The 25,715-nt window shown below is 50.7% G+C and overlaps 1 protein-coding gene across 1 annotated transcript in view; it reads right to left on the bottom strand.

Moving 5' to 3' along the window:
* Positions 1 to 25,715, bottom strand: part of ARK2C (arkadia (RNF111) C-terminal like ring finger ubiquitin ligase 2C) — a 107,897-nt gene that overhangs the window by 80,870 nt on the left and 1,312 nt on the right. The window lies entirely within an intron of this gene.

The raw sequence follows: 25,715 nt of genomic DNA, 5'->3' as shown, positions 1-25,715 counted from the left end.
TGCACACATACTTCACCCCCAACCCACTCCTATAAGGCAAGCATTCTGTGAAAGCGTGTTCTTCCTTTATGGAGTGCCCTGGCTCTAAGGCAGCAAACCCAAGCCTAAGAAATCTTGAGTAAAAACCAATTTTCTCACAAAACCTTGAAGGGAAAACCTAGTCTCCTGGACAATCCATCCCAAGGGCCTACTGGGGCCCACCTCACGGCCTGGTGTAGAAAAGACTGGCCTTGGAGAGAGAAGATACTGCCCCCAGTCCCGTCACCTGGGACCTGCTCCCAAGCCTAGAGCCTGGGCCCTCCCCTCTCCACCCCCCACTTTTGAACAGGGACAGGGGAGGAGGAGGGAGGTGGAGGGAGGTGTCTTTGGCCGGCCAACTACAGCTGAATTTGAGCTCCATTTTGCTTGCACTCCTTAAATGCTTTGATATCATTCAGGGACACAAATGAGCTCTTATGTACAATGCTGCCCTATTTCTTAATTTCTTTAAGTGGGAAAATGGGGTATGAAGTAGATAAAGAATTATGGAAATTTGAGCTGAAAGGGATCTTCAAGAGCCTGCCACCCAGCCCCTCTTCTGCTGGTGCAGGCAACTAAGGTCCAGAGAGGGTCAGAGGGTCATTCACCCAGGAGCCAGCAGAGGGAAGGGATGGAGGCATCCAGGGCCTCGCAGCTCACCCCTGGGCAAGGCACAGGCCTTTGCTCCCAGCCCATACCCTACACACTGGGTGGGATAGGCTCTTCCCCAGCCAGTTGGCCAGCTTCACTCTCCTTCCATAAGCACCTACATTTAATAACAATGTGATTTAATGAGAATCACATTAACAAGGATCAAAAGAGCCAAATGGAATGAGCATGACAATCCTGGGCAGATCCAGAGGAAGCTGGAGGGCTGCTGGGTGGCTGGGCACAGCAGGGGGAATGTCCTGCTTCCACTGTGCCCACTATGCCTTTTGTCTATTGTATCATGTGCCTATAATGCCTAGTCAAGTATTAACAAGCACATATACCTATATCTATTACATAGATGCACATAACTATATAATGATTTGCATATCATAATAAGTATATATCATTAATATTTTTTTCTTTTTTCTTAGAAGGGCAAGGCTATAGGAATGGGGTTGAAATTTTACTTTGGGAGCAGGAACAAGAGTTCATGTTTGCCTTCCGCTTTCCCATCTGGAGCCTGCCTGGAGCCTCACAGCATCTGTTTGTTCTCAGGAGAAGGAGAAGTTATTGCCTTCCAACTCCCCTGGAGGCAGTATGGTGTGGGGTGGCAGAACCCCTCATTCCAGGCATCATGCACCAGCTTTGCAGCCAGCCAGCAGCATGGATCTCAAGCAAGCCTCTCTCCCCTTCCCAGCTGCTCACTGAGGGGCTTCCTGGAGTCTTTTAACTTTTTCTGATTGCAAAGACGGTCATTACAAATGCAATGTCCTGTGGCAGCCCCCTTTGAAAGGCATGGGAAGTCTCCACTGTGGGGCTGAGCTCTGCAGTCCCCAGGGGTGCCCAGGAGCAGCTTGAACACCCCGAGCCTGGACAACATTCCACTCCCTCTCAGCCTGAGCACCTTGGGACCAGCCTGACTCTCTTGGCACCACCCCAGATGGAATCCCCCACTCAGAATCCCCAGGCAGTTGGGGTGGGGGGTTCCCCTATTGCACCTGGCCTCCTAGTCCCCACAGAAGCTCTGACAACTTCCTAATATAGGGGGGGTCCTCTGCCTGGTGCTGCCCGGTGCTTTGGTCCTTAAGAGAGGAGGGGAGGGCAAAGCTGGAAAGCAGGGTTTTGCTGTGGGAATGTCTTTGAGAAAAGGACACAAGCAACCTGGGTCTGAAGGTTTGTTCATCAATGAGGTGTTTGGAATGAGGTGTTGGAATTCCAATTGTGTTTTCCTTAGGAACCTGGGTTCCCAGCTCAGCTCACAGAAGCAGTAAGGCTGACTGTTCAGTTGGGCCTGACCGCCATTTGAGTCCACTGTCTACAGAGCACCCTCTGTTCCTCAAAGACTGGCCACAAATACTTTACCTCTCCTCCTCACTTACTAGCAGTAGGAGTGGAGACCTCCAACATCCTTGCAACATCCTTGCACCCTCAGTGGGGACTGAGGCTTCCTTGGAGGAGAGAATGATAGCTCTCAAGTGAACTACACTGGCAGGAGGGGGATGGCTGTGTTTGCCGCACTGAGGTGGCAGCCCCTCCATGAGCCAGTGCATGGACTTCTCATGATACACCTCATGGCACTCTGGATTTAGGGTACCCTCATTATCCTAACCATGATGACTATGGCAGAGGTCGAGTTATTGCCCAAATCTGTCTCTCCATAGTATTAGAGCCCCTCATTCTTAGCTGACCCATGGCTGTTTAGAATAAAGACACTTCTCCAGCTTCCCTTCAAGCTTAGTGTAACTATGTGACTAAAATTTATCCAATAGGACTTAAATGGTTGCAATTTCTAGGAAATATCCTAATTGGAGAAGGCATCCCCATTCCTTCCTCCTGTATATTTGCTGGAATGCAGACACAAGGGCTGGTGCTTTAGCAGCCATCTTGGGTCATGAGTGACTTTAGAATTGGAAATCATAAATAGCAAACAGTTAGTGGGAGGAGCCTTGTCTCTGACACTGTGGGGCACTACATTACCCTTGGATTGCTACCTCCAGACTTCTAAACAGGTGAGAGAAATAAACTAGATTTTAAGCCAAACTGAATGCTAATACAATGCCTTTCAAATGGAGTCCATCTAGGCTCAAGTTCCAAATCTCCCTCACCCCCTTTGCTCTCCATGCTCTGACCATACCATGATGCTCTTGATTTCTAGGACAGGCCATGAGCTTGAGTCTTCCTTTTGCTGAGGACTCTTCTCCCACTCTGCCTGGCTAATTCCTCCTCAGGTGCCCTCTTATGTGCCGCCTCCTCAGGAAGGCTTTACCTGACCCCTGATCCAGCTGACATCCTGGGTACACCTCCTCAAAGCTGCCTGTGCCACCCCCCCTGCCATAGTGTTCATCATTTTGTAAACTCCTTACCTAAGACCCATCTTTCCCAGCAGACAGACCAAACACCTGGGGGCAGGGAGCAGCCCTGAACCCCCTGGGCTTGGTGCAGAGTTCAGGTTGCAGAGCAGAGGCTCCATTGTTGGGCTGAATTAAAATGCATAAATCTAAGCATTTTTCTTGACAGCTGTTTGCATTTCCTTCTCTTGTAAAGTTCTCACATGGAGTAGATACTTTCCCCTCCACTTTACGTGGGGGCAACTGAGGCCCGGGAAATGCAAGTGTCTCAGCCAAGCTTTGTGTCGGCTCAGAGGCACTGGCAGAGCCTGAGCACAGTGCTCTGGACAGAGTGGCGTACAGGAAGGGCTGGGGGCCTGGGTCTCGGAGGATGTCAGAGTCTCTCATCTCTCTGTGGTTATCTTTCTTTAGGTCAATAGAATTGTTCCTATGTCCGTGCTCTTTGCAGATCCTTCTTGTCCACAATAGGGATATAGTTACAAACAAGATGGGTGTCATGCCACCTACCAGTTTCTCTCTGAGTGTGTGAGGGGAAGGGATGGGAAAGAAGCTAGTTGGTGTAGGCATAGAAGGAGAGGAAGAGGTGGTCCTGGGTGTTTGGAGCCCATCATCAAGGGCCAGAGGCTATAGGCATTGGGGACATGTGTCGGCTCATCCCAGGAACCCACATGATGGTCACTCCCAGCTCTGCAGCCAGTGTTTCTGAAGGCCAGAGCAGCAGGAGTTGGGAAAGGTTACAGAGGAAGGCTGAGAACATCCCAGAGTGCCCATCATTTCCTTCAGGGGAGAAGCAAATGGGATGCCCAGCCTCCTAATTCCTGTGGCCTCATTTTACTGGACTCACAGTTCTAAGGCGGCTCTGAGGGCCTTGGAGCCTCCTCCTATGCCGCGTGCACACACACACACACACACACCCTCTGCTCCCCCAGCTTTCACTCATCCACTTGCTCACGCTCTGCCCTCCCCCCGTGTCCTCCCCTACCTTCCTGTCCCTGGACCCTCTCCGACCATGGAGACCTTCCCCTTCCTGATGCCTGCCCTGCCCTGCCCTGTGCACCCCAGCCTGCAGGCAACCAGGCCCCCTCCCTGATGCCCTCGAAGGCTGTCCTCTCCCTGGGCCTGCTTGTTGCATCCTTGCTGAGGTGAGTTGCATCCCCCACAGAAATATGTTGAAGCCCTAACCTCCTGAACCTGTGAATGGACTTTCTTTGGAAATAAAGTCTTTGCACATGTGGTCAAGTTAAGACGAGGTCACACAGGACCAGAGTGGGCCTGAATCCAGTGACTGTGGTCCTTATAAGAAAGCCATGGGGAGACAGATGCACAGAGGGAAAGCCTGGTAATGGCAGAGGCAGAGACTGGAGTGATGTGTCCACAAGCCAAGGACTGCCAGCAGCCACTAGAAAATAGAAGAGGCCAGGAAAGATCCTTCCCTAGAGCCTTCGGAGGGAGCACAGCCCTGTCATCACCTTGATCTCAGACTCCTAGCCTCAGGAGCTGTGAGGGAAGAAATCTCTTTTGTTTTACGCCACTCATTCGCTTGCTATGGCAGAGTCCTAGCGAACCAGTTCAATCCTTTTCAAGGATGATGGACATCCTGTCTCCCTAACTGGGCGGTGACTCCCGAACGTCGGGAGGGGTCTTGGTCCCCTCTGTACCCCACAGTCAAGTGAGAAGTGAGTGAAACCCAAGGGTTCCTTTAGAATCTCCGGGATGCTGGCCAGGAACCCGGCAAGTCCCCATCCCACCCCCTGACCTCCTCCAGCAGTGTCCACGGGGAGGAAGTCGTGCTGTGCTCTCTCCCGACACCCTGTTCTGTTCGTGACTGACCTTTGTCACAGTTCACAACCACAAATGTATTTGTGGGTCATCTGTTTACCCCCAGCCACCCCCACCAGACTAAGCTCCAGTGGGGCAGGGCCTGTGGGTCCTGGTCAGCAGAGTCTATGTCGTGTCTAGTGCAGGACTTGCTGCTTCAACGAGCGTAAGTACCAGCAATCATCACCTCTGGGGACAGGCCTGGGGGCTTAGGTGAGCCGGGGAGCAGGAGAGCAACTCCTACTGTGCAGCAATGAGTCTTCCAAAGCTTACCTTTTTCCCATGTGCGTGTCTTTCTTCTTTAATGACAACACAACTAGTTTGCATTTAAAATTCACAAATACATAAAAATACAGATTTCCTACCCCAGAAAGGTAGCTCTGCTGTGGGGCCTGGGAATATGGATTTCTGCAAGCTCTTAAGGTAACCCTAATGACAGGAATGAGAACTGGACCAAGCAGCTATCCCCACCTGAAGTCAGTGCTGCAGCTCAAAGACACAGAATGTTGCCTCTGTCACTTGTACCATGACCAGATGTGACCAAAGTCTAGAATGGAGGCACAGAGTTAAAGGGAGGAGAGGTGAAGCCATAAGAGGGTAGATGGCAATGCCACTGAGAAGGCCCAGGGTGACAGAGCCCTAGAAGGGGGTGCTGAGACCCCAGGCACCTTCTCCACTCCCCCCTGCCTGTGCCTTGGTCTTGATTCATGGGAGTGCTTGCTGGAATCTGAATACTCCCTTCTGTGTGCGAGTGCAAGCATGCCCCCACACACGTGCACACACACCCTTGTCCTCAGAGACAGTCCTGAGAAGATGGACGGACCCACTGTGCTCCCCCCAGCGCTGCCACCAGCCCTGAAGTTCCTGGACATAAAATCAGATGAAAGAAGGAAGATGAGGAAGAGGGGGTCTTCAAACCTACTGGGTCATTAATTAGTATGTGGCTTTGAGCAAGTCAATTGCCTCTCTTTCTCCATATGTAGTTTCCCCATATGTAAAATGGAACAGTGAGACATGCGTGGAGAAAGGCTCTGAATGACAAGCTGGGTGCTGCCCCAACCAGTCAGCACCCCTGCCTGCCTTGAGGGGAGATGGGGCCAGGCAGCCACCGACCCTTCACCAAAAACCTGGGTCCAGGGGTGTAACAGAGGCAAATGGGGACAGTATAGCAGAGTGGTCACAGCTCAGCCTCTGGAGTCCCCTGGCTGGCTCTGAATCTGGGCTTGGCCTCTACAAGCTATGTGACCCTTGGTGATTTCTCTGCGCCTCAGCTTCCCCATCTGTAAAATGGGGATGATGACAGTATCTCCTTTCCGGCGTTGGAGACTGAGTCAGGCAGTGCTCAGGGAGTGCCCAGTACCCAGCAGGAGCTCCAGAAGGGAGGGCACCAGCCTAAGCAGGAGGTGCCACACTAAGCCGTGCCCACCAGAGGGGAGGCAGGGGTCACCCCTGACCCCCGTGGGGCTCCCTCCCTCACTGTCCTCAAGGTCAGGGCTCTGCTGATCATCACACTGACAACCGAGCTTTTCCTGAGAGTGGACATAAAGTAAGCACCCGCCTCACCCTCCACCCCTCCCCAGCGTCACTGCCCCCTTACCCTGTGCCATTTTGCCCCCTCACCTCCCCTGCACTGGTTATCTGCTTGCTTCCTTCCTGTCTGCCAGCCCCTACTAGAATATATGCTCCATGAAGGCAGGGCGGGGGCTCTACTCTCGTATTCACTACTGCATGCTCAGTGCCTAGAACACGCCCGCAACAACGGGCTTGGCCCTCAGTCAGCATGCAATGTGGATTTAAGTTTGCAGAATGAGTGCATGAATGAATGAAAGGAAGGAAGAAGGAAGATAAAGCCATTTCTTTTTCAACTTCCACATAGTTCCTGACACAGTAGGGGCTTAATAAGTATTTAAGTAGTAAATAAAGGGGGAAAATGAGGGAGGGATTGTGGTGATTTGGACCAGGGATCTGAAATGAGCCAACCTCATCCTGGCTCAGGGCCAAGGGCCCTGGGTACCCTGCCAAGGCCCAGCCCAGTGGCCTTGGCCCAGCAGCCCCATCATCTGGCCATGCCCGCACCCGCCAGAGACCTGTCTATGTCACCATCGCCATCATCACCATCCTCCCCATCCACAAGGCAGATCCCCCACATGCTGGGGCCGCACTGGCCATTGGGTGCTGGCTTCCTGCTGGCACTGTGGGGCCTTCCTAGGCTTTGGGTCACATGCAAAGCCAGGTCTCAGGAGGGTCTTGAAGGGGCAGCTGAGTACATGATGGCTGGAGAGAAGGAGGGGGGCTGCCAGGGGGCCAGACAGGCACTGGACACAGGGGCAGCAGAGGCCCTGGGCAAGGACACCTCTGGGTGCTGGGAGACTGCAGCTGCTGAAGGAATGGGAGGAGGGGTCAGCATCCCAGAAGGGTCACTTGGTGGTCCTCCGATAGGCACTGGAAGGGGATTTGGACAGCTGGTTTGGTGAGGAGGGAAAGTTAAGAAAGTTAGCATTTTTTTTCTATAATAACAACTCTGGGGCATGCTGTCCTTTCCAGAACTTTTTGGACAGCAAGTATCTCCTGCAGTCCTTACCCATCCTTGAAGAGTAAAGCAGAGGGAAGACACTCCTCCCCTCACACCAGTGAGGAGGCCAAGGACCCTAGAGAAGTTAAAGGCTGGACCCCATCACAGGGGTCCCAGGCCTCCCATGTCCCAATTTGCAGACCTCTGGTCCTCCTGGATGCGTTCATCGTCCTGAGTCCTTAGGTATGAGGGGTCATGAAATGTTTAAAACAAGATGAAAGGGGATGTCTACAGTGAGAAAGAAACCAGATCTCATGAATCACAATCACAGCACTGACGTTTGCTTTAGAGGGACCTACACACTTACTTGTGACCCCCAAAGCTTTGTGTATGGAGAGCATAAAAAAAGAATGCCAAGTTTCATCAGTCCTAAGAAGCCATCACCTGCATGGTGCACCATCGCTTTATGAACCACTACAAGATTTTTAAAAGGCAATTAAACTAAGACGCACGGGCATTTATAAGCCCATCCCAGTTTCAGGGATGCAGGATGTGAAAGCACGTGCCCCATAGAAGCTTCCTGCCTCAGCAGCTCACAGCACTGGTGCATTCTGCGACAGCCTTAAGTGTCAAGCAGAGACCGTGGAAATGTTCTACCCAACTTGGAGACTGCTATAAAGAGTTTGACCCCTAAGGTACAAGAGGACCTTGTATTGTCAACAGTACCCTGCTTTCCATCCTGGGCATCATGCATGAGGAACCTCAGTTTTACAGCCTGAATGGACAAGAAGCCCTTGCTTCTGAGGGGTCCCTCATAGTTTACAAACTTGCATCAGTTAATCTCCACCTGAACCCTGGGAGGCATGTCTGGTTTTGTCCACTCTTGCCCTCAGCACACACCAGTGAGCCTCAGAGCTGGCATCCAAGTACAGGCCCCTAATCCCTGACCCTGAAACACCCCCTCCCCATCACAGCTGCTCTCCCAAGAGGTGGTGTGAGTCCTGAGAACATACCAAGGTGCTAGAAAGAGGCAAGGTGACTACTTGTCCCCCAATTTCTGTTCTCTTCTTCTATGGCAATAGAACCTCTGAAATGAGCCAGGCACATGTTCTAAAGACTACATTTCCCAGACTCCTTTATAGCCACAGTCAAGTGACCCAGTTCTGATCAATGGGATACAAGTGGGGGGGACTTCTGTAGCACTGGACCAGCTATTCCTGTTCTTTCCTTCCTCCATCCTGCTGCTTGGAAAGCAGGCGTGGGGGTGAACAGCTCTGGCCCATGAGAAGAGGGCCATGCCCTGGGAGGGCGGAGCAACAGGAGAGGAGGCAGCTGGGCCCTTGACATCAAGTACCTGCCCACCATGCCTGCCCAGGACCATGAAACTCTAGGCTGTTCTGAGACAGCTGGTATCCCCTTTAAGCCACCTTTATTTTGAGTCTCTGTCATGAGAGCCAAATGTACAACTTACCAAATAAACCAACCCCACTAGGCTAAGATGTAAGTGTCTCCATAGCAGGTGTTAACAGATTCCAAAGTGCTGGTCCACATGAATTAAGTTCAATAACAGGATGATGTGTGCCCAGAGCATCTGATACAAACTTAGGCTACATGAGTGGAAGGGAAGAGTCTTGATGAAGGGGGCGTGTCTGACGGCATCCACGCTTCCTTCCCATTTTATGGACTTTGACCAGCTGAAGTACATCAAGGCGAGGGTCCCAGAGGGGATGTAAGGCACCCAAGGAGATGGAACTGGGGGTGTTTGGCCTGAAGGAGTCTCAAAAGTCCCCAGCAGAGCCGGCAAAGACTGCCAAGAGCCAGTGTTGGGGGAGGAAAGACCAAGGTCTGGGAGGCAGAGGACCTAAAGCTCGTATCCCCGGACCGACCCAGGAAATGCAGGAGAAAGGCGAGAGACGAGCTCACCTCCCATGGACCACTGACTTCTATCAGGGCAGAGTGGGGATTGTTTGTGAGTTGGATAAGCCCTCCTGTCCCACAACCATCTTCCCCCCTGACCTGCAGGGACAGGTTCTGCCAGACCACCAATGGGGAAGGATCCCTTTCTGCCCCAGAGTCCCCCAGGCAAATATACCCACCCCGTGGAGGAAAACTGCTGAAGTGCACAGAGCATGAAGACTTCTTTAGCACCTTGAATTCTTGCAGACCCCTATCCCAACACGCACCAGCAGTTTTACTTTCTGCTGAGGGATGCAATGTCTGTGTGTGTGCAGATGCATGGCCAGGCCCTGTCCCCAGGTTGGGAATACTGCCTTAGGTCACAGAAGGGACATTGGTGTCTGAAGTAGATTTACACATCAGCCTCAGTTTCTAGGCCATGAAATTAAAACTGGCTCTTGCAACTTCTTGGATTTCTTATCTTTCAACTGGGTTTACTAAAAAGTAAACAAAAGATTAACATAAGACAACAAAGAGATGATGCCTATAAAGCCTCCAGCATGACCTTCATGAGCTGATGCTTCTCTCCTGCTTGACAGGAGGGTCTCACAGCCAGCTGAGGGATGACAGTGCTGGGAAGGGGGTCTCCGTGGGTGGAAGGAGACAGACTTTGCAAACCCACCATCCTGCTCAAGACCCAGCCTTGTTCTTTGCAGCCCTTGTCCTGTCCCTTTCTCTTCAGATATCCAGAGAAAGGAAACCTTTGCTTGGGGAAAGAGGAACCCAGAGGGAACCACTTTGGCCTGTCCACAGATCAAGACTCACTGAGGCAAGAGTGTAGTGGGGAACACCCAGGCTAAGTCCCAGGTTCCCTTCCCAGAGGTGGTGACTCTGTAGGGCTGGGGGCATCTGCATTTTAACAAACTTCCAGGTGATTCTTAGTGTAGGTGTCCCCCAGGGGCTCTCTCGTGGCACTGGTGGCTGGGCATCCCCACCTAGCTCCCTGGGTCTGCAGACCTGCCCTCCAACCAGGACATCCCTCTCCCACACACTGCCAGCTGGGGAGCTCCGGGCCTCTGGTCTCAGCTTGCTGGTTCCTTCCATGATTTATGGCTGTGATTCCCACACACACTCCAGGAGCAGGAGAACCCAGCACAGTGCTCACAAATTAAATCCAGCCTCCCTCTCCTCCCAGGTAATGGGTCCATCTGATGATAGAGAAGCTTATAAACAGCTATTGTCAAATTAATCTCAATGTCAGAGAAATAGCAGCAGCTGTAAATAAGACTGAGTGTTCCTGGCTCACCAGCTTGTCAGGACACTTTATAAAACAGGGCGACAACATTAATATTGCACAGTCTCTTAATTCCCCCAGCCACCTGAAGCTGAGCACTGAATGGGGAGTCCCCCAGGCAGCAGGACCACTGCCCAGGGCAGCAGGAGGCAATCCCAGAGCAGGGCTGCTGGCCATTCTTGGCCTCTTAACTCAAAGAGCCTGGACATGCTCAGGCCTCACGGCTTCATCCTGGCTGAGGGTCTCCATCTCCTGGTTGAAATGTTATGTGAATTCAGTGATCAAAGGGCAAGGGCCTCATGGGACACACGTGACATGTCAGAGAAAGGAAGGAGCAGGTGTTCATATCTGGAGACATTTACGCTTTTACATCAAATGTGTTCAGGTATCATGGGGTGCACTGTGTGTCCTCATGAATGTGAGCAGCAAGTGGTGAAGCGCACACTTATTGGCATCTGTGAATGTGCATGTGACCTGGTACAGATGCTAATGAGTGTATATGCTGATGTTCTGTGTGGACTGTGTATGAATGTGCCTTACATGGGGATGGGTGTCTGTTGGGGGTGAGCACCTGGGTGCACTATTAGGTGAACTTCCAATGTGACAGGGACGATGTGTAGTGTGTCAAATGCAGCTGTGTGTTAAGGGGCATGGTAGCTCACAGCTGGGTAGGGAGAAAGCCCACCCAACGGAGTCCTGATAAGGTCATCAATAGAAGAAAGTGGGAGGGAAGCCCTGAGCAGAGCGAGGCTTTGGTAGGGGACCAGCCCCTCCAGTGGCTAAGAGCTTCCTCCAGGGCCACCAGGGCTCCCTAGCCCTGGAGAAGCTTCCCTGGCTGACCAGCAAGGGTGTGGCTGGGACTGACCAGCCTCCCCATCTTAAAGTCCTCTCCTGAGTGGGTCAGGATGGCACTCCTGGCTGGGAGAACGGGGTGATTTCGAGAAAGGTGTGATTTCACTAATTGATAAGCCACCTTTCGTAGCCTTTTTCTCAGTCTCCATTTCCCCTCAGTATAAGATTGCTTCTGGCAAACCTTGAACTAGATGACCAGTTTCCTGACAGGCATTTCCCAGTGTCCCATGCACCAAGTTTAAGGAGTATTTCTAGGAGTCACACATGCGTGTGCATACACACACACACACACACACACACACAAAGTTCTGCAGTCAAAGAGTGTAGGGAAGTGCTACTGAAGCTGAACCAAAGGACCTTCTTTATTGTGGGACTTGTCAGAGCCTTTAATGGGCTAATTTGCACTGGGACTCTCCATGACAGTGGTGTAGTGTGTAGCATTTTCCAAATTATTGGAACATGTAATCCTTTTGCAGAAACAACTTTTAACAGCTTAAGGGGTCCCAGTGTTTGGTTGGACAGTGTGGAAAATTCTGTCCCAGGGCCCTCCTTCAAGAGTCAGCTTAACCCCTGTGTCCTCTAAGTCTTCCAGACACCACACTCCCCTCCTCTGAACTCCTCCCAGCCCTCCCAGCAGTAGCCATGATAACCCTAGTACTAGTAGTACTAGTACTATGAGTAGTAATAGTAATAGTAGTATTCTGCTCCATCATTGCTTGGTGGGGGGCTGTGTGAACTACAGCCTAATTTTCCAGGTGTCAAGAGCAGTGCCCAGGTCTTGCCCTCAGCCTTTAGCCTGGGACATACCAGAACTCTGGGTTGAACGGCATGCACTTCATTCTTGCCAGTCACCCACTGCTGCGCGCTGACAACTAGGAGTGACAAAGCCCCAGCTCCCCCTCAGGGCACTGGCCTCCTCCCCACACCCCTGGGCAGTACTCCTGCTCAGCCTGCCTGGTGCCCCTGCAGCCCCTCTGCCTGCAACACCCGCCCCCTCCTCTTCCCCTTGCCAACCTCACGCCTCCTTTACACTCAGCTCAGCATCGGCTCCTCCGGGCATCAGCTTCCTCAGGTTATCTCCACCCAGCATGTACCTTGGGCCTCACTTTCTGACTGTTCATGTGTCTGTTTCCCATGAAACTGAGCCTCTTTAGGGCAAGTAAACTGCTCAGGGGAGGGCCTGGCAGATGCAAGTGCCACATGGGCAGTTACTACTGCTCTTGTTATTGTTACTATTAACCTTGTGTCTCCAGTGCCTGGCATGGCACCTGGTCCAGGGCAGATGCTCAGTACACATCTGTTAGAAAAGCTGAACAAATCCATGATCAAATCTGAGCTGCCTTGCAACCCTGTCAGGGGTGGGGGGTTACGAGGATTGTTCCCACTTTATGAGAACACTGAGGCTACAAGAAGTTTTTCTTCTTCCCCTTCATTCCCCTTATCAAACTCACAGTGTATCCTAGGAACAGGCAAGGGGGCTCTGTACGTGGCAGCTCCCTCGTAGGTAGCCACATACAAGAGGAATAGCCCAGATTCTGTGCCAGGCATCATGGTGAGCATATGACGTCCACCGTCTCATTTGATCCTCAGCCTGGCAGGTAAAAATGAGGACCCCACTCTGCAGAGAGTGAAATCAATGTCCCAAGAGGGCTGCCCACTCAGAGGGAGGTCGGAAAACCCCAGCTCCCCTGGGACAGCCACACCCCCAGCACGGCTCTCCGGATGCATGGCATGTTAACCCACTGGGGCTCTCAGGCAGTCCAGCTGGGCAGAGGGTTGGTAGAGGAGGCAGAGAATTACAGGAGAAGTGCCAGGACCAGGGGGGATAGCAGGAAGGAAGGGGACTGGAATGGGTGGGATGACAATGAAGAGAAGCCCTGGTGCTCCAGAGAAGAAAAAGAAAAATCAGACAGGGATGACAGCCCCAGGACTCTGAACATTCACCTCTAGGATCAGATCTGGGCCTAGGTAGGAGAGGGGGGAAAGTGGACCTAATATGTCCCCCAGGCAGCTGAGCTACAGATCTTTCTCCTCAGGGAACGACTCCAGTTCTGCCTCCTCCAGGAGGCCCTCCTGACTTCTCCAGGCTTCAGGGACCTCTCCCTATCCCATGCGCTAACCCTGGCAGACTGCCTCCAGGCTGGGCCACACTTTCTGGCCAGCATGACCATGGATCTGGTCCTCTGTGTAGCACAGGCTGCATTCTCCACCTCCTGTAGGGGTGCTGAGGGGTCTCTCCAGCTAGACTGTGGGCTAGATTCAGTAACTGCTTACACAATCAAGCTGAAACATAACCAGCCCTTTGCTGTCTGTCCCTTTGCACTCCCTTAGGACCCCTCAGACTGCTCCAGGCCCAAACAAATAGGGATGTGTGTTCAGAGGGGGCAGGGAGAGCTGGGAATGACCATTTTGGTAAGTACTTCTCAGGAGTTTTGTGTGCCTCCTACTGTATACGCATAGTAACTCTTTCATCCGCACCCCCACCATGACACTGGTATAAGATGAAGAGACTGAGGCTCAGAGAGTCACCCAGCTAATAGGTGGCAAAGCCAGGAGTTGAACCCAAGACTTCCTGATGCCAAAACCTGTGCGTGCCTTCCTACCACTTGGTCTCCCCAAACTGTCCTCAAGGGGATCCAGCAAGCCCAGCCTTGCACTGTCTGGGAGCAAACCTCAAAGCCAAGGACACCCTTAGTTTCTGTTTGAGGTGATGAAAAGTTTTGGAAATAAAAAGTGGCGATGGTGGCGCAAATTGTGAAGGTACTTATTGCCAGTGAATTATACACTTTAAAATTATTAAAATGAAAATGTTATGCTATACATGTTTTATTATAATAAAAAAAAGAGAGTCCTTAGAGCACCAGAGGCAGCCTCCAGGAAGGCTTCCCTCACACCTCTCCACCCCCCAGCCTTCCCATTCAGACCTTCACTCCCAGCCCTCGCCCTGGCTCTCCAGACTAGGAGAGCAATATGGTAGATCAGCCACCATAAAATACCACCCTTTTCTCTCTCTGGTCAGTGAAACTCCACTCTGTCTTCAGCCTCACCCCGCTCTGCCCCCCAAAAGCCCTCCTTGGCCACCCCTGCTCGAGCTGCTGGAGCTCAGGCTGCTTCCAACTGGCCTTGAGTCAACACCCAAGGCCACCAGCACGCGTCAGTCAGGAGACCCGGGTCCAGTCCCGACTGGCGCTCTCAGGAGCTGGTTTGTGACACGTCACTGGACAGGCTTGAGTTTCCAGTTCTATAACAAGACCTTGCATCACCCAGAAGTGCTCCTCATACTCTTCCCCAAATGCACATGGAAGCACTCAAATGTCAGAAGGTGAGACATCACCTCAGCCCCCCGCTGACGGGGTGCAGCCTGGCCTGGCCTGCCCATACGAAATATGTCATCAAAGCCCTAAGTTTTCACTCAAAAGTTCATGCAAAATTTGCAACTGGTGATGGAAGAATTCCTTCTGTAGTTTAATATAAAAATCCCCTCCTCCCCAAATTCAGCAGTAAAGCTGGCACTATGCTGTGTTTATCCTGTGGCAGGGCACGATCTTTTTCACCCTGAGCCGAGGGTTCTGCTGTCCGCTACATACCTGTCCTCTCTCCCCTCCAGTCTCGCAGAGGACAGCGCAGTGGACAGCGCAGCCACCCACCCACGGTGAGCACACAGTAGGATTCTGAGGTACCGGTACCGACTCAGCGAGTCCCCAGAGTTCTGAGAAGTGGGGATGGCGACAACAGTGTCTCTAACTTCCTCCTCCCACCTGTCTCGTTGCTCCTTCCTTCTTCCACCTCTCCGGGGGGAAGCCTGGCCTAGTCACGGACCCTTCAGAGGGGCTACAATTGGAAAATGCCACCCCAGGTCTGATCTGGGCCCTACCTTCTCTATCAGGCTCCCAGCTCACCTGCCCAGGTGAGGGCTGCTTGGCTGTTGCTCTTCACCCCACATGACACCTCTTCCCATCCCAGCCCCCATTCCTCCTGGTGGGGAGAGGGATGGATTCCTCGGTTCCGGGGGGTGGGGGCCTAAACTCCTGCCCGTGGGCTCCTGCTGCCCATTCCCCTTGGCTCCGGCGCCAGCTCTGGGACAGCCCTGCCTCCTGGGCACCCCGGCCGGGCCGCCTCAGTATCTCCTCAGCCAAAGGCAGTGAAGCAGAAGCTGCCTCCCGGGCCCAGGCTCAGTCGGCTGACCCTCCTCTGCAGGCCTGACTGCAGCTATGCCCGGAGGGACATGGGGCCACCCTCCCTGGTGTCCACGTGGGACTCTGCTGGGACTGAACCAGAGCCAGGGCTCTGTCCAGCTACCTCTTTTGTCTCCCTGCCTCAGCATCGAGTTGGGCACGCAGGCTGCTGGGCCGGGGTGACCAGCAGTGCAGGGAGACTTGAAGGGGACAGGCCCGTGGACCCAGGTCTTCCCCTGTCTGGGTCTCAGCTCTGGTGAACAGGGCCATGCCTCATGGGTAGAGGCGCAGGCCTGACAGGCTAGTGGCCCTGTTTGCTCAGTCCATTCCAGTTCCCTTCCAGGGAATGCCATGGAGGCGGAGGGCTACACTGAAAGGGCCACCCTTTGGCCTCAGGAAGGCCAGTGTCTCTAGCCCTGGGGTGCAGTGGGTACATAACCCATTAGTGACCACTGAGGTTTTTCTAGGAGTGGGTGGCCCTGGAGTGCAGGCAACACTGCAAGACCCCTGAGAAGTAGGGCTGGGTGCGGGGAGGGGAGTGACACGGAGGCAGCAGAGGGAGGGGAGCCGGAGCTGAACAAGCTGGCTATGGGGGAGGGGAGGACTTGAGAGCGCCTCCACCCCCTTCCCTCCCACTCACAGCCCCAGATGGGGAGCAGCAGCTGTTCCAAAGCTTCCTGCCCTTCCCTGAGACAGGTGTTGGCTGAGTTCTCACTTCCTCCCAGCTTCAGAGAGCTCCTCCACCCCCTCTCCCCGGCAGGCCTGTGCTGAGTCAGCAGCCAGCACTTCCTCTCTCAGGCTCGCAGGCCAATGCTCCCCAGCAGGCCAGTGCTACCAACCGTTGCCTTGGGGGATTGGCTGAGCCCTGATGGGGCAGGGCACCGTGTGGGTGACTTCCTGGAGGGCTGTCTCCCCTTCCCCAGTGGCACACCTCAGGGGATGGCCTTAGGAAACTGGGAAACAATGACTTCCCAGGGAACTTCTTTCTCAGGGGAAGAACAAGAGCAGCAGTTCCAGTACCCCCTGGGGTTTATGTTCCAACAGCTCCCACAGCAGGGCACGCACTGGGCCCCTACAGAGCGCAGAGCACAGGACTACCTATTGTGCACTACAGTGAGGAGGTCTGCTACGGTGTGAAAAGGCAGAAAGGCCATGGATATGTAAGTTCCTCGCATCAAGAGAAAACCAAGTTTCTTGGAGCAAGAAGGGGCAATTAGGCCAATTATCTCTCTGCAGTTGGGAAGTGAAGGCCAGAGCAGTTAGACCTGAGCAGCCTGTCACAGAGGTGGTTATTGGCAGAGAGGGACTCAAATTCAGGACTGTTCCCGCTGCACTGCAAGACCTGAGGACTACTACTGTGAATAATGTGAACAATTGTTACTGCTGCCTTTGGCTGGCTTCTCAATTTGCTTCATATGCATTATTTCATGTGACAAGTCCTGTAAGACAGAAACATTGGAACCTATCATCTCCATTTGACTGATGGGCCAACTGAGACGCAGTGAAGAAAGTTGAGTTGCTCAAGATCACAGCGGAAGCTTGTGGCAGAACAAAAATGAGAACCCAGATCTCAGAAGAGTTTATCCAGATCTTCTTCCTTCCCCATACTCTCTCTTATCTGCCCTCCCCTCCAACTATTTGGGCCTATTGATATAAAGGGCTGGTGGTGAACAGAGGTTTGGGGGCTGTCAGACCCAACACATTACCCACCTCTTCCAAAATGGCCAAAATAGCAGCTCAAGGGAGGTAGTAGATAGGCCAACATGGAGTGACCCCATATCTAGGGACTTTGAGTGCATCCGAAGCCATTGAGCCTGAGGGCAGAGCCACCATTCAAGTGGAGTATTATGCAACCATTAAAAATGATGCTTGTGAAAACCATTAGCAAGACATGAAAAGGCTTGTGTTGGGTTAAATAAAATGGAATTGGAATGCAAAATTGTGTATTACAGTGTTTACAGCTCTACAAATATATATACATATATATTTGTACAAAAACATGGGAGGCCTTTAACATGATCACAGAGGGGTGGATTCCTAATAGATTTTTTTTTTCCCTTTGGTCTATTTTCTAAACTTTCCAAAATGTGATTCTATTCCTTCCATGCTGTAACATAGATATAGTTTGTGAAGGCATTAAAATGACCTAAAGAAGGATGGAAGACCTGTTCATGACTTGAGAGTGAAAGTCCTCAGAACAGGACACCTGATTATTTCTGTTGCAATCAGAACAGAGTGCCCCCAGCAAGCCAGCTGGGCCTCCTCTGAGCCAGTGTCTGCAGGCTGAAGGACTAACCACTCCAGGTCCAGCCCCCTGCTCATTTCCTACTCCCAGGGGGGTTCTCTGGTCTGCTGCGTACCTCCTCTGTCTCTCAGAGGCTCCTTCCAGGAGATGCAGGGGAGATGCAGGGCTCGGTACTGGGGACTCAGACCCCTTCGAAGCTTGGCAGGTCACAAGCTGTGGACAGAGACCTTTCCCAATGTGGATGAAGAGTGTGAAGAGTGTAGCATTCTGAGTTGTCCGTTGGACATGGGGTAAAATCAGGGATTCCTTTCCAGTTCTTATTCTGCTCTCAACAGGGTTCCTAAGAGCAGCAGGCTGAGGAGGCAGAGCAGGGAGGCCTGGGCAGGCATCCAGTCACCTGGCGCTTTACTTCTGGTTCAGATATCTACTAACTTAGGGGAGGTGGTTGGGGGGTAGAAAAGGCTTTCTCCACCTTACCTCAATTTCTTCCTCTGGTTCCCAATTACCTCCTCTTAGCCCGTGTTGAGGGAGAAATGAGATATGGAAGAGAAAGAGCTTTGAATTAGGGAAAATCAGCTCTCTGCAGACAGGACCAATCCTGAGATATGAGCCCATGCCTAACCTTTCACCCCTGCCCTTGTCCCTAGCTACTATACCTCTGCCCCTACTCTACTATGGGGAGGTGGGGTGGGGGTCAGAGGTGGGAGGGCTCCCTCCAGCTCTTCCCTCTCACAAAAAGGTTGACCTTTTGGCAAACCTGTGCAGGCAAAAATCCTGGCACTTACCTACCCTGGGGTCTTTACTCTCAAGAAGGGTGAAGTTTGATAAAAGTTGTTCAAACTGAGTTATGGACAGTGAGGCACAGGTCCCAGAAGGCCAGCGTTTTAAGAGAGGTTGCTGAGAGAGTGACCTGGTAACTAAAGATAGATATGCCTAAATGAATAGGGAGGTTTCAGGCATGGAGAGGTTTTGAGGGCTTGTCATATAAAGATGAAAAATTTTTATTATTGCAGTTAATTTCCTACCCAAACAAGGTACTAGATGTCTCAAATCCCAGGACATTGCCATGGTCCTCTTCCCTTGCCCCCCTCTGCATCTCAGATTCTGTCTCTGTCTACACACTGAACTCATCTCTCCCTGAAACTGGCAGCTCTCCCATCTTCCCTGCTTGTTTTCATGGTCTTACACTCCCTGGGTCACCCCAGACCTCAGTTCCTCATTTCAACTCAGTTCTGCTCCCTGCTTCTTATGGTAAGGGCCTTCCTCGGAGCCTTCCTTCCCAACCCCCAGAACCCTGGCCTGGACTTCCATCACCCCTGGAAGCCTGCCACGGTCATCTCCCTGGCCTAAGCCCCCTAGGCTCACCCCCTGTCATCAGCTGCCAGAAGAAGTTGTTGAAACACCACTCTCCCGAGAGGGATAAAGCAATAAATCCAAACTCTACTGGAGCTTCCAAAGGCCTTGGGACACTGGCTTCAAAATAGCTTCCAGCCTTTTCTCCCACATCCTCTGGACCTCGTGCTGCGTAACTCTGGAGTTGTACTCTTGGGAAACTCATTCAAAGACAGAACGATAGTCCCAGTGCCTCCTGCTGCTGTGCAAGGTGACAGGTCTGCACACACACACACACACACACCCCTCCTCATTTGCGCTTTCTGCTCTTGCCAAATCAGCAGAGCCACTTGGTCTTGGCCAAAGTCTCACTCCTTCCCCATCCCACCACCTGGAAATGTCCCTCCTTTTGCTGCTACCCCCTGTGTACATACCACCCTTTGAGGCACATCTCAATCCAGCCTCCTCAGCAAGGTCTTCTGAATCCATCCCTCAGGCCAGGAAATTCCTACAGTTGTGGAGGATGGGGGGGCAGCCACATAGCATGCCCTAGGCACCTGCTCTGTGCCAGATACCTTTGAAGAGTCTAGACATATCCTGTCAGGTGGGTACTATGACGGTTATTGTTTAGATAATGCTCAGAGCAGAGGCCTAAGTTCACCCTTCCACGTCAAGACTGACCTAGGACTAAACTCCTGGACTGCTCCAAGCTCTTTCCAACTCCCCAGTTGAGATGTTCTGCCATCTGTTTGGGTATTTTGACCCATAACATCTCAGACAGCATCTGGTTTCCTAAGCATTTATCTCCCAGCCTCAGCACAAGCCCCGCAGGGCAGGCACCCAGGTCTACACTGCTTTCACATCCCCGTTAGCTTGGTCCCAAATACATATTCAGTAAATACTCGTTAACTAAATGAATAAATGAGAGAATGAGTGAGTGAGTGAATACCTGGTTCAGTTGTGGGGTTATGAATGTTTGCCTTTAGTTCTTAAATCATCTCCCAAATCTGAGTCTCTCTAAGGTAAGCCCTCCCCTACTCACCACTAACTCTCTTGGAACTATATTGGTTCATCCGCAGCTAAACCAAACCAGTCACTAATAAATACTAATTCACATTCAAACTGTATTAAGACAGGAATTTTTAAAGACCTATTTAGATCCATAGAAAAAATAAGACACAAGTGTCTTGTACATTTGCGCAGTGGTGGTCAGGAAGGATTGAGAGATGCAAAGTCACACCCTAAATTGGGGTCAAGGGCCTGTGTCTCCTGGCTAGTAAAGGGGCTACATATGCCTCTTGGATCCAGCATGAGCTGTTGCTTCTCCAGCTCAGAAAACTATTAAGTTTCCCAATGTGACCCTGCAGGCTGCTTATTTAAATGGGAAGTGTGGGAGGTGGGGACAGGAGGGGAGCAAACTGCAAAAAGAGAGGTGACCCAGTCTCTGTCATTACACATTACAGCACGGAGACCCTTTGTGGCCTCTTCCCCTAACCTTGAGTAATTAATGTTGAGTATTTGCTGGTTTATGGGAAACTTTATTTAAGAAAATGCATCAAAAAGGTGATCATTATCTAATGCTAGTTTCAAGAGAGAAGTTTGCTTGTTGGAAAAGAAGAGTTGTAAACAAGAGCTGTGTTCCATCTTCATACAAAGTCTGCAGTGTGAGATCTACATAACAGACAGTTTTTCCAAATCCTGGAGTCAAAAGTTATTAAAACAATACATGTCAGATGATTGAGAGAGCAGATAAAAAGTACAATGGCTTTGTAATGATTGGAAAAGGCTCCTTCATACAAATAGGTTTTTCTGACAAACTGGGTGAAAATATAGTATACATTTGATAAATTGTAAAATACGACTTTCCATTGACCCACTAGCTTTCTATATAATTCCTAGGTTACTAAACCATCCTCGAGATGGATTGATAAACTAATTCTGACAAAAATAACACTAATTTAAAGAAATAAAATTATTTTATTTAGAATTGGTTAATGTGGATCTATTGAGCCACTGCACTTGAGGGCAAAAATGAAGGTGATCCCCTGGTTTGGGGTCGTTTTATTATTGTTGAGGTTTTGGTTGGGGGAATGACTTACTCTGCTTTCTCAAAGTAGGGACAAAATTTAAAGTTTCATGTAAACCAAAATAAAAGAGGAGGAGGAAGGGAAAGGGGAAAGAGTAGAAGAAGAAACAAACTCCTCAAAGACCTGCATATCTCTCTCCTTGCACAAACCATATCAAGAGCCTCCGCTGGGAACTTGCATGTGTGTCCATGTGTCACGGTAAATCAGCTCAGCCTTCCCACCCTGGCTGGGCAGAGCATGAGAACAAAGGGCCAGAGCAGAAAGGGCAGAAATGGGGGAAGAGGAGAGTAGTATCAAACCACAAAGAAGGCAAGGATGCACAGTGTCAGGCAGGGTGTGCCTGCCGGGGGACGGACGCGGCCGAGGGGCAGAGGTGTGCCAGGAGACAGGCCAGGGCAGCAAGGTGGAAGCATGTCGGCCCAAGGAAGAGCGGCTCCAAAATGATGACCCTTTGAAGGAACCCTGCATTTCCTTAATCAACTGATTTCCTCCTGTCAAAAATGCCTCATTTAGCAAGGCTTGTTCTGGGCTAAAACTGAATAGGTGTAATTGACAAAATGCTTGAATTTGGGTTTCAGTCTGGAGAAAAATACCTCTCTACTGGCTTCTCCAGTGTAATTACGAAAAAAAGATACACTTTAAGGGCTCTTCTTCCAATTCAATTTGGGGGTAGGTCCCGGCGTCCCTCCTGATCCCCCCATACACCTCTCCCCTGCCCCCCTGCTCCCCACACACACACTCACACATACACTTAGACAATGGCAGAGATCTGGCTTTCTTTCTCAAGAGAGGCACTAAGGCCACAGATGAGGCAGCTGTCAGAGGACTCGGCTGTAATCAGCTTTAACTGGCTCACAGCCTGCAGAGGACACAGACCCTCTTATTCCTACGGTAACAGGTCAAGCTGCTGGCCCTGGGATGGATGTGGGGGTGGTCTGAGTAGGTTTCTGTTTCAAACGTCTTCCTTAGGTGGGATTGCAAAGCAAAACTTAAATTGCAGGTCCCAAGAACTTAAATACACATATAGAAGAGGGTACTTAAAAATTTCAGATCATGGCTTCAATTACATGTCACATGTCACCCCCAGCATGATTTGTAAGGACAGTAAATCAATGAGACAATAAAAGGAAAAGTTAAAACACAACTAAAAATGGGTTTTTCAGGCGAGTCTGAAATGCTCCAAGATTGCTAGTTAAGAACAGTATCCCTTTTCTCAACCTAAGCGTTATATCCCCATCTCTTCATCAGCATCATAAACGGAGTGCCATTAGGTATACAGGTGGCCAAGGACAAGGGTTCTCTCTACACAGTTGAGCTGTTTGTTGCAGTGTGACAGGACAACTGCCCCTCCCATAGCCCCAGACATCTATTGTAAAAAGATATGGACTAGATGAGATTAAAGTCACCATATCTGTATCACATTAAAAAAAAAAAAAGTAAAAAAAAAGAAACATTCACTCGAATCTTACAATGGGAGGTGGGAGTGGTGGGTGGGTGGGTGGGAATAGAAAAGCAAGGGGGAAAATCTAAACAGCAGGATACGACAATAAATGGGGAAACAGCAAGAGAAAAAGCACACTAGGTTAATATAGGAAAACTAGTTCTTTATTGAGAGATTGTATATTAGTATTAGTGAATTCTGTGTGTAACAATGTCGTCATGCACACGATACAAAAAAAAAAAAGGCTGGGCCCACCATGCTTCGGAAGGGCAACAGAACAAAAGCAGCGTACAATGAGCAGATGGCCCGGGCTACACGACCACAGTACGTTTCAGCAGGGTAACATCTCTAACCGAGCGCTGTACATTGTCAACTGGGGAATGTAAAAAAATACAGATCATGCTTTAGTTTTAGTACAAGAAAAGGTGAAAAAGATACACAACCAAAAGGATATTTGATACAGAAAAAATTACCCACAAAATAAGAACAGGAAGTAATTCAGCACAGCAGAACACGCTATCCCTGTTTAATGGAAAACCATTTTGCTGGGGATTCTTTTCTTCTTCTCTCTCTCTTTTTTTTTTTTTTCCTCTTTTTTTTCAGATTGCCAAATGGCAGTCTGGGGCGGCCACTCGGGACTTTATTTTGGAAGGGCCCTCGAAGTAGGGGCCTTATTCTTTCATTATTGCCGCTGTTTTGTTTCAGTTTTCAAGCAGGTCTGGCCAGCGAGGCAGCAGAAGGGAGCCGGCTGTTAAAGGGGCAGCTCTGAGAGCCAGGGCGAATGTCCAAAGATGCTCTTGACATTGTACAACTAAACAATTAAGACACCGTGGCCATGGCTCCCACGGAAGCCAGAGACCCTGCTGCACCAAATTTTCAGAGGCAATGGAGCAGCAGCAATTGTCATGTCATCAAGATTTTCAAATATGTTTATTATTTTTTGCCTCCGATGAAATCTAATCTCTTGATTTATGCCTGGGTGCTGCCAGGAAGCTAGCTGACAGCCACCCAGATAAGTGGGAAATGGGGTGCAACAGCCTCCAAGCCAAGGCAAAAGGAATCCACTTAACAGGGATTTACAGTGCAATGTACTTGGCTAAACAAGATGAAGATACAAAAATGGTTATTTCTCTACATCTATTCTGAAATGGCCTACATCCTATACTACTACAATGGAAACTAAAAAGAACAGATTTAAGCTGGCAAGCTATCTAATACTTTTACAAGAAGATTGTGGTTTAGGACCTTGTTGGGTTAAGCATTAGTATCCTCTATCGGAAGGTCACAAATTCTTATCACATTGTGCTAAATTTTACCCACAGCCCAACTCACCCACAGCCCATGAATTTCCTGTGGGCGTGTTTGCCATGAAAGTAAACTTTGACTGACAGGCAGGATTTGTTTTGTTGGGGTTCTTTGGGGTGGGGATGAGGGTTGTATTAAAAATAAAATTTAAAGGCAGCTGAGCAATTTGAATTTCAAAACATGGAATCAGCATCCTGCAATGGTATTTAGAGATCGGTGGTATTAATGAGGATGATAATGATTTAATCAGGATAATTATACTTGCAGGCTCAACATCCTTCTTAATCATTTTTGAATTTCTGCCTAGTGAAATGTTCCACACCCGTTTTAAGAGGAAATGCCAAGCTACAAGCCGTAATTGTGTCTTGGGGAAGGGGGTTGGCATTTCAGGGGAGAGCTCATCCAGTGCCCCCATTTCTGCTCCTCACACACCCACCCCACCCCCGACCCCCGTTTGCTAGGCCGGCCTGAGATAGGGGATACTGCCGCTTAAATAGCAATGCCTTCCTCAGATGGAGACAGGAGATGGTTAAGAGGGGTGTCACAATACAGCTAAATGCGGAGGCAGAAGGGTCACAGCGCACACAGCAGCGAGTTGACCATTCACTGAGCTACACAATGAAGAAAAAAAAGATTTGATAAATGCAGAATGTCATCATTCTATCATCACACAAAAAAAACTGCGGTTCAAACAGGCCTAAGGGGGCCAACCTTGCCTTTTAGGTTCTGGGGAGGGGCGTGGGGCTGGGGACAGCTGGGCTGGAAGAAAGAGGGCTGGGCTTTCATTTTCTTGCCCAATCGGGCCCCTGGGGCGCACTAAAGCGCTGGCCCGCGACCCCACCCCCCCACTCTGACTTGGAGGAGCAGCCCCGGTCGCCGAGGGAAGACATCATTCAGTGCGTGAGGGAGGGGCAGAGGGGTAGGGAGGGCCTTAGCCAGCAGGGACTTAAGCAGACGTGGAGTGGGAGAAGATAGCAGAAACACTTACAAGAAGAGAAATGTGAGTCCAGAGGCAGAATACAAAAAGAAAAATGAATCTAAATGCACCTCGTATTTGCTTTGGGTGGTGGGATTTTTGATTTAAAGAAAATGGAAGAAATGTGTAAGGGGGGATAGAGGGGTAAATCAAGCTATTGTTGCAGCAGAATGTAAGGGAAGGGGGATGCAGGGAAGGGGACCGTGCAAACACACCCCATATATCACAGTTAAAAACAAAGCCGGCGCCGGCCTGCTGCTTTGTCAATGCCTGCCCGGGGGCAAAAGCCTGGAGTGGGGGCAGCTTCCCACCTCACCCTCACACACAGTGCAACAGCCAAGGGCCAGGAACCCCAGTCCGGCCGGACCCAGGGGTGCACAGCAGTGCAGGTCTGACTCTCCGAGGAGCGCGCACAGTGGCGCGCGCGCACACACACACACACACACACACACACACACATTTTGAGCCCATAAATGCAACTGTCATACAGAGACAATGGGGGGGTGCACAAGGGCGATACACAAAAAGGGTTAAAGGAGAGAAAACGATGGGACAGGAAAGCGTGCAAGTGCCCACGACAGGGTGGGGGCTGGGGCACGGGATAGGGCAGATACCAGATCCCAGCTAAGCAGCCTTCGGTATCGATGACCAAAAAAATGAAATACAAACGCAAATAATACAAAACACACATACACCTAAAAAAAGAAAAATCACAGAAAACCAAGAATGCTCACACACACACGCACGCACGCACACGGTCAAGTA

Source organism: Manis pentadactyla, chromosome 6, assembly GCF_030020395.1.
Source record: "Manis pentadactyla isolate mManPen7 chromosome 6, mManPen7.hap1, whole genome shotgun sequence".
Classification (NCBI taxonomy): Eukaryota; Metazoa; Chordata; class Mammalia; order Pholidota; family Manidae; genus Manis; species Manis pentadactyla.
The sequence above is the reverse complement of the archived record's forward strand: the minus strand, read 5'-3'. Positions and strand labels throughout refer to the sequence as shown.